We start from the raw sequence: 10431 nt of genomic DNA, 5'->3' as shown, positions 1-10431 counted from the left end.
ATATAATCTTAGACCATTTCTTGGTCCAAAAGAGTCATGATCATGAGAAAGCTCCTTGATGAGAGTTAGCCTCTAGATAAAACATTCACACTTGATCATAGCGGTTGCACAAAATTAAGTGTTAATCTTAGCCAAGTAAAATTAAAAGTGTAGGACTGACAAAGATAGGAAGTAAAAGTGAGAAGAAAGTTGTAGGAGTAATCATCCTCATTTTAATACAGGTACAACAAAAAATTAATGAACAAAAATATTATTTAGAGTTGCAAAAGCAGCAAATAAATTCATAACTAAAAGTAATAATAATCATTTAATTGTCAAAATTTGAAAGAGAAAAGGTGAAAATAGAGAGGAAAGTGAAAAAGAATAGGGGAACAAGAAGTACTGGGTTGTAATGTTCAGAAAAAAGAGATATAAGTATTATTTAGAGTCACAGAAAAAAATTAGCAGAATTTAAAAAAAAAGCTAAAACAATTTACCTCTGTACAGTAAGGTTGGGGTAGAAAAGGATGAAGTGAGAGGCTGCTGCTTTTCATCATGAACTATTTTGTACTATTTAAATTGTCATCTTGTGCATATTTCATTTGACAATAGACCTTGATGATTTCAGAATTTGCATTCCTTTTTATTATTCCATACTACAAAATTGGCATGAGTACCTAAGTCAGTACAAGTGATTAGAAAATTAAAATGGCAAAGCTAACCCCTCTGAGTGCATTAGAGCACAGGAACAAGAAGAGGAATACAATGTCCAGAAACATTTCTAACCCAGCTATGGTTGAAGATATTGTCAGTCTCTGAGAAAGTCAAATTCTGGAGTCATGACTCAGCTGCAGGAGAATATTCAAGCCATTAGTCATACTTGAAATCAGATAAGTAACAGCACTGAGGGTCTTGATAATAGATGCTTTTAAGTACAGACAACAGCCAAAGGAGTGGCTGTTAACTGCTGAGTGTCAATTGAGCGGTTTTCAGCACAGGGTCCAAAAGCAGAGTCATAGACATAAAAACCAACCTGGCCATAGGCAGAAACCTAATCATATGGGTGTATTTGGGGTAGTATGAGGATAGGGTAAATAACTTAAAAATTCATAGACAATGCAAGCACCCTGCACTGTAGATATCAGATTTATTAACAGCAAAATAAATGTCAGCCCTACAACTGAGAGGAGTTGACATCCTTTATGATTTCTCAGGTCAACTCAGAAAGTAAGCAATGTTGTTTTTAGGAGATTGACATTGGTGATTAAAGCTGGAAAAGGCTGGAGAAAGAAGTAGCCAACAAGTTATGGATGCTTTGTGAAGAACACTGAAAGAGCAAGTTAAGAACACTGATCTGAGGTAATATGCTTCTCAGAGGTCAGATTGGATAGAGTAAACCAGAAATGTTTACAAGTGAGTATGTCTAGACCAACAGTAAAGATCTGCCTTTCTTTCCATAAGTGCTGCTGACACATCCTAGAGGACAGATTGTAGTCAAGGACATTAATAAAAGAACATTATTCAAGTAGGGTAGACAGCATCCATACTCTACGTTACCAACTGGTATTTACATACCAGTCAGTATAGATGCTGTCTACCCCCTTTATTAATAATAATAATATTAATAATAATAAAAATCATAATAATAAATTATGAAATCCTTAGAAAACAGAGATTAAACACTTACATCTACATTTCTTTTATTGTCAAGTGCATACTTAACTTTCATTTTAAGGCTATAGCTGTTCTACCAAATCACTATACTTTTAAATTCCATTAAAATCCTTTTGAGGTCGTCATTGTCTTACCTCTTATTTTCTATATAACCTGTGTATTGTGTTAAGTCTTTCATTTGCAAAATACAGAAGTAAGCCTACTAAAAACTTCCAAAGAGAGAAAAATGTATAGGAAGTCTGCTCATGCATTCCACAAAAACTAAAGTTACTGAACAACCAGTTTCCCAGAGGTTGAAGCAAGGTAGCAGAACTGCATTTGAACATCAAGAAGACAAAAATCATGACTGCAAAAGAAATATACAACTTTAACTTTGACAATGAAGACACTGAAATTCTAAAATATTTTATTTACTTTGACTCAGTCATCAAATGGAGACTGCAGCCAAGAGATCAAAAGACGGCTGAGACTCAGAAAGGCAGCAATGGGAGAATTTGGAAAGATCACTCAGAACAAATGTGTGTCATTAGAGACCAAAGCTGAGATCATCCACCTCCTCATATCCTCAATTACTGTGTATGGATGAAAAAGTTGGATGGTGAAGAAGGCTGAGAGGAAAAAAATGGATTCATTGGAAATACGATGTTGGAGGAGGGCTCTATGGATATTCTGGACCTCCAGAAAGACAAACAAGTGGGTCCGAGAGCAAATTAAGCCTGAAACATCGCTGGAGGCAAAAGTGACAAAACTGAAGCTGTCCTACTTCAGGCACATCATGAGAAGGCAGGGGCCTTTGGAAAAGACAATAATGCTGGGAAAATAAAAGGCAGCAAGAAAGAGGAAGACCAAATATAAGATGGATTCACTCCATAAAAGAAGCCATAGGCATGAGTCAACCTAGATCTGGAAGATACAGCTCACAGTGGGCCATGTGGGGATCAAACTGGCAACCTTGTTATTAAGAGCACTGCACTCTAACCAACTGAGCTACCTGGTCGCCCCCTGTGTTTTAATTTTTAAAAATAAATCTCTTCAGTGAAAGAAAAAAATGGAGCCTTGTGGCTCATTCTGGCCAATAATTTGTGACATGTTTCACATCAGGTCAAAACATTTACTACTTCAGAGCTCTCTTTCCCCCATAATCATTCATATAGTGGCTGTACCATCTGTCTTGACTCCCAAGTGAGGAGAACAGTAATATAGAGTCTTACCATCTAGAAATGGACATACAGCATGAAAAAGTAGTTTTGTTTTGGTGTAATTGTTTCTCACAGCATAATACAGTCTATCCTGGCAAATACAATGTCTAAAAAATTGATAAGGTCAACAAACATGAGTATGAGTCTGAGGTCAATAGTATCTACCATAAGACAAAAATAGAAGGTAACTTTTTTAAATCAGAGAATATTTTGATTTATTTAATGAGAAACAGAAAGCAATTTTTAAAAAAGAAACAAAATTGAAGAATAGTGCATTGAAAACATGAAATAAGGTAGCAGTGATAACTCAGTATAAAATAATCACAATAAATAGAAATGGGTTGAACTCACTACTTAAGACAGAAACTATTAAGATTGATCAAAGGATGCTGTTTACAAGATGCATACTTAAAACAAGTAGCAGGAAAATTCAAAAATGTTGACGGGATGAGATGAAATCAAAAAGAAAGGAAAAAAGATAAAGAAAAGAAAAAGACTCAGGCAATATGAACTAAAAGTTTGAATATCAATTTGAATTTCTAATGAAATAGAATTCAATGCAAACTATTGTAAATGAAGAAGAATGTCACATATTGTTAAAAGGCATCATAGAAGATTAATCATAACAGGAGAGAGACTCAAATTATATAAAGAAATAACTGACAGCAATAGAGGTAGAATTAGATAAACCAACATTTACAGTTGGAGATATTAACACATCTTTCTAAACTGGTTGATTAACCATACTAAAGATAAGCAGTCATACATTTTGTACTTGGTTTTATTAAATAAAAACAAAATTTTAGTAGTCTGCCACCCGGAAGAGGGCCCTCACCAGAACCCGACTAAGTTGGAACCCTGATGTTGGATTTCAGTCTCTAGAACTGTGGGAAATAAATAAATTTCTGTTGTTTGTAAGCCACCTAGTCTATGGTAGTTTGTTTTCGCAGCCTGAACTGACTAAGACAGGTATATTTTATTGTATTAAGTTATACTTCAATAAAGTCGATTCAAAAAAGAAGGCAATGAGCATGGTAAAAACCATTCTTTTCTCTCCATATTCTTCAGTTCATAAAGAGAAATTTCCACTAACACTTTCAGCATGTTTTTGTGGCTCTTCATTTCTCGCAGTATCTTAGACTCTTGAGATAAAATCTGATGCTTCCATTATGTCCACTGGGGAGAACCAATTAATCAAAGGGCAGTATTCAAGTGTTGTTTTTCTCTCTTGGCTCTCTACAGGAAGGCTAGCAGAGGTCTTTTTTTTCTAGCATGTAGCCTCCACAGTTCTCCCCCAAAGGGGTTTCCATTTTAGACTTGGAGTTGGGATAGTAATAAAAAACTTTTTTTTTTTTTTGGCTACAAATCCAATCCGTATTTTTCAGTACAGCTTTACCATCAATAAATCTGGTATTTGGATTCTTTCCTGGTTTTTTTATTTCATTCTCTAGAACTCAGAAATGAGAGGGCTGTCACTAATTACCTTTAAACTTTAATAGAGTTATTATAATACCATTGAGTATATACTGTACTTTACATTACAGTTATTATAATACCATTGAGTATATACTGTACTTTACATTCCATACTTTTTACTTATAGTTGACATTGAATATTATTTTATATGAATTACAGCTGTACAGCATAGTAATTAGGTATTTATATAATTTATGAAGTGATCCCCCCAATAAGTCTAGTATGCATCTCACACTATACATAGTTTTTACAATATTATTGACTATATTTCCCATATTGTAGGAGTATTTCACATCCCTGTGGCTATTTTGTAACTACCAACTCGTACTTCCTAATCCCTTAAACTTTCTCACCCACCCCCACAACAACTATCATTTTGTTCTCTGAATCTATGAGTCTAATTTTTGTTTTGTTTGTTCATTTATTCTGTTCTTTAGATTCCACATATAAGTGAGATCCTTGGTTGACTTTGTAACTGATGATTTGGCCACTTGTTCCCTTCCCACACTTTAATTCCCGCTCTTATGTTTTAAATTCACCAATAAAGAGTGAACCCATAAAACTTAACCCCCCCCCACCATAACCCCATGAAAGAAGAACCCCAGACCTGCTCTCCCTCTGTCTCTCTCTTTTTATCTCTTCAGCCATGAGGGGGCTACTGCGGGCCCATGTGAGTGCTCTCAGGGACTTATAGCCGAAAGCGTAACTATCAATAGCTTGAGACCAACACAAAACCAGGTAAAGAAGGGAAAATTGTTGAGAATCATTCTTAGATTAATAGTTTGGGCATCTGGATATATGTAGAAGCCATTTACTGAAAGGGAGAGCACAAAAAGAGACAGATTTTTGGTAAAATCGAGGGCCTCATTTCAACATGTAAAGTTTGAAATGCCTATCTATAATCTCTAAGGGAAACAACGGGACCTACTCATTTGGAACTCAGAGTGGAGGTCAAACTGAATAGGAATTTGAATATTAGAACAGGAAGTCTGATTTCTCATGCAAAAGTGTATCTTCCAGTAAAATAGCTTTTCACAAGCAGGTCATCAAAAAACCCATGTCAATTTTCCATTATACAGAATTCTGACGAGTCACGGGGAAAGAGGAAGGAGGATTAGTTCCTGTACTATTTATTATGTCTTTACCAGAACACATGCTCTCACTGATTATCTTACTCCTGTTGTCCCTCATTTATTTTCTCTCATATTTCTTAAGGTTAAAATATGCCATCACTTGCCATCATGATTCTGACCATTTAATGCCAACTCTCTTCAGGTCTCCTAATTATATCACTTTTCTCTGTGCCAAACCTCAAGAAAAAATTTCACTATCTCAGAGCTTGTTTGTATTTCATTTTTATTTAGTTATAGGTTTACATATTTTTTCAATGACCATCCAATTAAAATGTAAGAGCTACAGTTTAGAGCAGGCACTACTAGGGAGCTCACTGGTTCTCTAGCACCAAGAAAATAGTAATTATTTGATTCCAAAATATGTTGACTCACTGGCTGCCCATTTCTCTGTATTTTATCATTCTGCGGGCCTTTTAAAAGTTTTTAAGTTTTCTGACTACTAGTAACTACAAAAAAAATAAGAGGTAAAATACACAGGAGAAATTTTCAATGCTTTGAGATATCTTAAATGTCTTACAATGAAAACTACCTCTTTGTTCTTTGGTAAGGACACGAACTGATCTATCTTTGCTCCTCCATTCATTTCTTCACTCCTTTCATTTATTTTCTTCTGATTTGTGGAGACTTGACTCAATCCAATTTCTCTACATTTCTCTTGGTCAAAATATGTGTTTCCTAATCAGCTTCTACTTTATTAATGAAACACCTATTCTTAAACCCATTTATGTCTGGCACTTGACCTTAAAAAATTAAATGGAGCTGACCTTAGTGATGATACCGTTTTTTTTGCATTACACTAAAGTCTGAGCGATTTTTCTTAACATTCCTGAAAATTTCGGGTTGTCTAAATCAACATGTTCCTAATTCGCATAAGAAGGCAGCACAAGAAGGGCAAAGGGAGAACACAGATAGTGCCTGACAGCCTCTGTGGCCTTTGGAGAGTATTTTAATCAGCACCTATATGTGTGATCAATTAGATGCCTACCACTTTTTAAATAAGCAAATCTGCCTTTCACAGAAAGACTGGTGCTTTTCAGTTTGCTACCTCTGTGCTGTGCCTATGGGATTAGCCATGGTGAGCCCGTTCGAACACCTTGAGAACTGTTTCTTGGTTCTTTATAGACTTAGGGGTCTCATGGATGCAAGTTTTGTTGGTTTTCAAAGCTAGATTTTTGGGGGCCCACCTCTCAGGTACAGGTCTTATAAGTTAGGGTGCTAGATATGGGGTTCAAGCCCTTCACTCCTCAGGGAGAAGCCGGGACGCTTCTAATTGTGGGTCACTGTGCTAGGGTGGGGTTCATGGCAAGATTGTTTCTCGGCCTCTCCTACCCATATTAGTATGAGTTTTTCCTCATTCACCTGGTGTGTAGGAATTGCTCAGCTAGTTTTGGGGCTTTTTCTAGAGGAAATAGTTCTATATGTAACTGTAGATTCAGTGTGTCAGTGGGAGGAAGCGAATTCAGGATTTTTCTACATCACCATCTTGAACCACAGTGCACGTTTTTCTTTGCCTTTCAACTGCTCATATCTGAGCTATTTTTCTAATTTTACCTTTTCCTAACCTATTATTAGTGTTATAATCTCTAGTACTAAAATTCTCTAACTTCACAATTCTCTCACCTGTTGGTTTAATTACTTTAGAGAGCATCACTCTTGGAAACAATCTCAATTCCTAATCTTCCATTGTTGATTTTACTTCTACTCTCCTACCTGGAACTGAAAAAAAATAAGTTCTAACTTCCACTTTGAGGTTATTCTTTTAGAAACATTGCATGCACACAGCCATGGTAAGGTATACTAAGAACCTCTTATGTCTGTGGTCCTGAAGTTTTTATCCAGGAAACCTGAATTTATTCAGAGAAGTTAGGCCTTAGTCACTCTGAAAAACTAGAAAACTTCCAATGTAAAATTCATTTCAAAAGAAATAGTATTGTTAAGGGCTAAAGTCCCCAAAGATTTAAAACCTTTTCCTTTACATTGAGAAAAATGCAAGCAAAAGTACATTCAAAAATAAAAGAATGTTAAGGACGTCTCCAAAATGTTAAAATCATTTGCTTGATGTTTCACATGAAGTTACTCTATTTGATTACCACATCAGATCATGGAAATAAGACATAAAGTAATTAGTTTCTAGGCCTCCAAAATATGAACATTTATTGTTATTCTCCATGGTAAATTTTCATTGGAAGTTTTTTTCACGAAGTAAATAATGCCTTAGGAAAAAACATAAGTCATCTCACCCAGAAAGATGGGCAATATCCTAATTTTGCAGACATGATTTAGTTTAAAGAAGGAAATAATATTTAAATAGCTATAGGATCTATGAATATTTTACTGTGTAGGATACGTTTTCAAAAATAGAAAAGAAAGCACCAGAAAAAATGAAGTAAAATACAGAAGAAAGAGCAAGAGATACAGAAGATGATAGAAAGTCTTAACATATATTTAAATGAAATGACAGAAAATAAAAAAAGAAAAAGAGAATTGGAAAAATAATGGCTGAAGACTTTCTAACACTAAAGATGTGCATCAATCAACATACTTAAAAGTCCCAAAGAATCCAAGGTAACACAGAAAAATAAGAAGAGAAGAGGAAGAAGAAAAAACATTAGAAGGGGAAGTGAGAGGTGAGTGGGAAGAGGAAAAACAGGAATAATAAGAAGGAAGGAAAGAGGATGGGAGGGAAGGATGGAGGAAATCCTAGACATTTCATAAGAAAACTGCAGAGGGAAAATAGACAAAGAGAATGTCTCTAAAACGGCCAAAGAAAAAAAGGAAATTGCCTTCAAAGGAGCAAAATTTAGCTAAATTGTTAACTTTTTACGCACAATTATGAAAACCAGAAGATGCTGAATGATACTTTCATTGAGCTGAAAGAAATTCATTACCAACATAAAATTCTATACCCAGCAAACATTATCTTCAAGAGTAAATGTGAAATGAAAAGAAAACATTTTCAGGAAAATAAACACTGAAAATATTTGCCTTCAGAACACCAATATAAATAAAAACATAAAGATTATTGTATAAAAACTGAGGGTTGCTAGATGGGAGTGGGGGGTGGGGATAAAGGTAAGGAAAGGAATTAGAAAGCACAGTCAGTAACCACAAGATTGCCACGAGGATACGAAAATCAATTTGGGGAATGTAATCAATAATGTTGCAAAGATTTTGTAGGGTGTCCGACGGACACTTGTCTCGTTAGGGAGACCACCTAAGGGAAGATGTAGATGCCTGATCACTGCACTGTACACCTGAAGCTGAAGCTGAACAATAATGAATGTCAACTACAAGTTTATATATATATATATATATATATATATATACACACACACACACACACATATATATACACATTTACAAGGAGCAGAGTAAAGTATTAGGAATAGAGACAGAGGAAATGTAATGGCTGTGTGCAATGTCAGAGGGATAGTGAATGGGGGAAGGGGGGTTGTCACTGTGTGAGGGATGTAAATGATAAATGTCTAACTATTACATTGTTTTGTGCACCTAAAACTAATAAAATAGAATGAAATAAAAATGATAAAAAAAAGATTATTATATAGATAGAAGAAAAATTATTCCAGGTATGAAGTTTGAGATGAAGAAATGAGTAAAGAGAAATTTTAAAATAGTAAATATGTAGATAAATCTACATGGACATTGACTGCATAAAACAAGTAAAATAAAATTTGTAAGGTACAAAGAATATATAAAATTTTACTATATGTGCTGCCAAAGCGAGCATGTGAATATATAAAATTAACATACATGACAATAATAGCTTATAAGTAGAGAGGAATGGCAATGGAGTTAACGTGTTTGAAGGTTCTTACAGTATCCAGGAGGACAGCAAATCATCAGTTAACACTAGATTTGATAGGTCATTGCTTCACATCACAATTTCTAGAGTAACCACTAAAAGAATATTAAAAACGTATATAACTTCCAAAATAACAAAAGGAGAAAATAGTAATTTAAAAATAATCCATCCAAAAGATGACAAGAAAGAGCGAGTGGGAAGGAACATAGAACATGATGGGGAATATGGAAACCACATAGTAAGATGATAGATTTAAAACCATGTATACCATTTCCCCAAAAATAAGACTTAGCCTGACAATCAGCTCTAATGCCACTTTTGGAGCAAAAATTAATATAAGGCCCAGTCTATAATATAATTTTATATATAATATATTATATATTATATAATATACATATTATATATATATATATATACTACATATACAATAATAATTTTAATATAAGACCCAGTGTAATATAATATAATATAATACAATATAATATAATGTAATAAATATAATATAATGTAATACTGGGTCTTATATTGATTTTTGCTCCAAAAGATGCTTATTGTCTGGCTAGGTCTTATTTTTGGGGAAACACCGTATGAAAAATTGTCATAAATGCAAACGCATTAAATTTGCCACCTAAAAATTGGGTTGTCCAAACTAATTTTTTTTTTTTAAGATTTTATTGGGGAAGGGGAACAGGACTTTATTGGGGAACAGTGTGCACTTTCAGGACTTTCCTCCAAGTCAAGTTGTTGTCCTTTCAATCTTAGTTGTGGAGGGTTCTGTTCAGCTTCAAGTTGTTGTTCTTTCAGCCTTAGTTGTGGAGGGCGCAGCTCAGCTCCAGGTCCAGTTGACGTTGCTAGTTGCAGGGGGCACAGCACACCATCCCTTGCGGGAGTCGAACCGGCAACCTTGTGGTTGAGAGGACATACTCCAACCAACTGAGCCATCCGGGAGCTCAGCGGCAGCTCAGCTCAAGGTGCCATGTTCAATTTTAGTTGCAGGGGGCGCTGCCTACCATCCCTTGCAGGAGTCGAGGAATTGACCTGGCAACCTTGTGGTTGAGAGCCCACGCTCCAACCAACAACTGAGCCATCCGGGAGGCAGCTCAGCTCAAGGTGCCGTGTTCAATCTTAGTTGCAGGGGGCAGAGCCC

This window comes from Rhinolophus sinicus, linkage group LG02 (assembly GCF_036562045.2).
Source record: "Rhinolophus sinicus isolate RSC01 linkage group LG02, ASM3656204v1, whole genome shotgun sequence".
NCBI classification, from domain to species: Eukaryota; Metazoa; Chordata; class Mammalia; order Chiroptera; family Rhinolophidae; genus Rhinolophus; species Rhinolophus sinicus.
Note: the sequence above shows the minus strand (reverse complement) of the source record.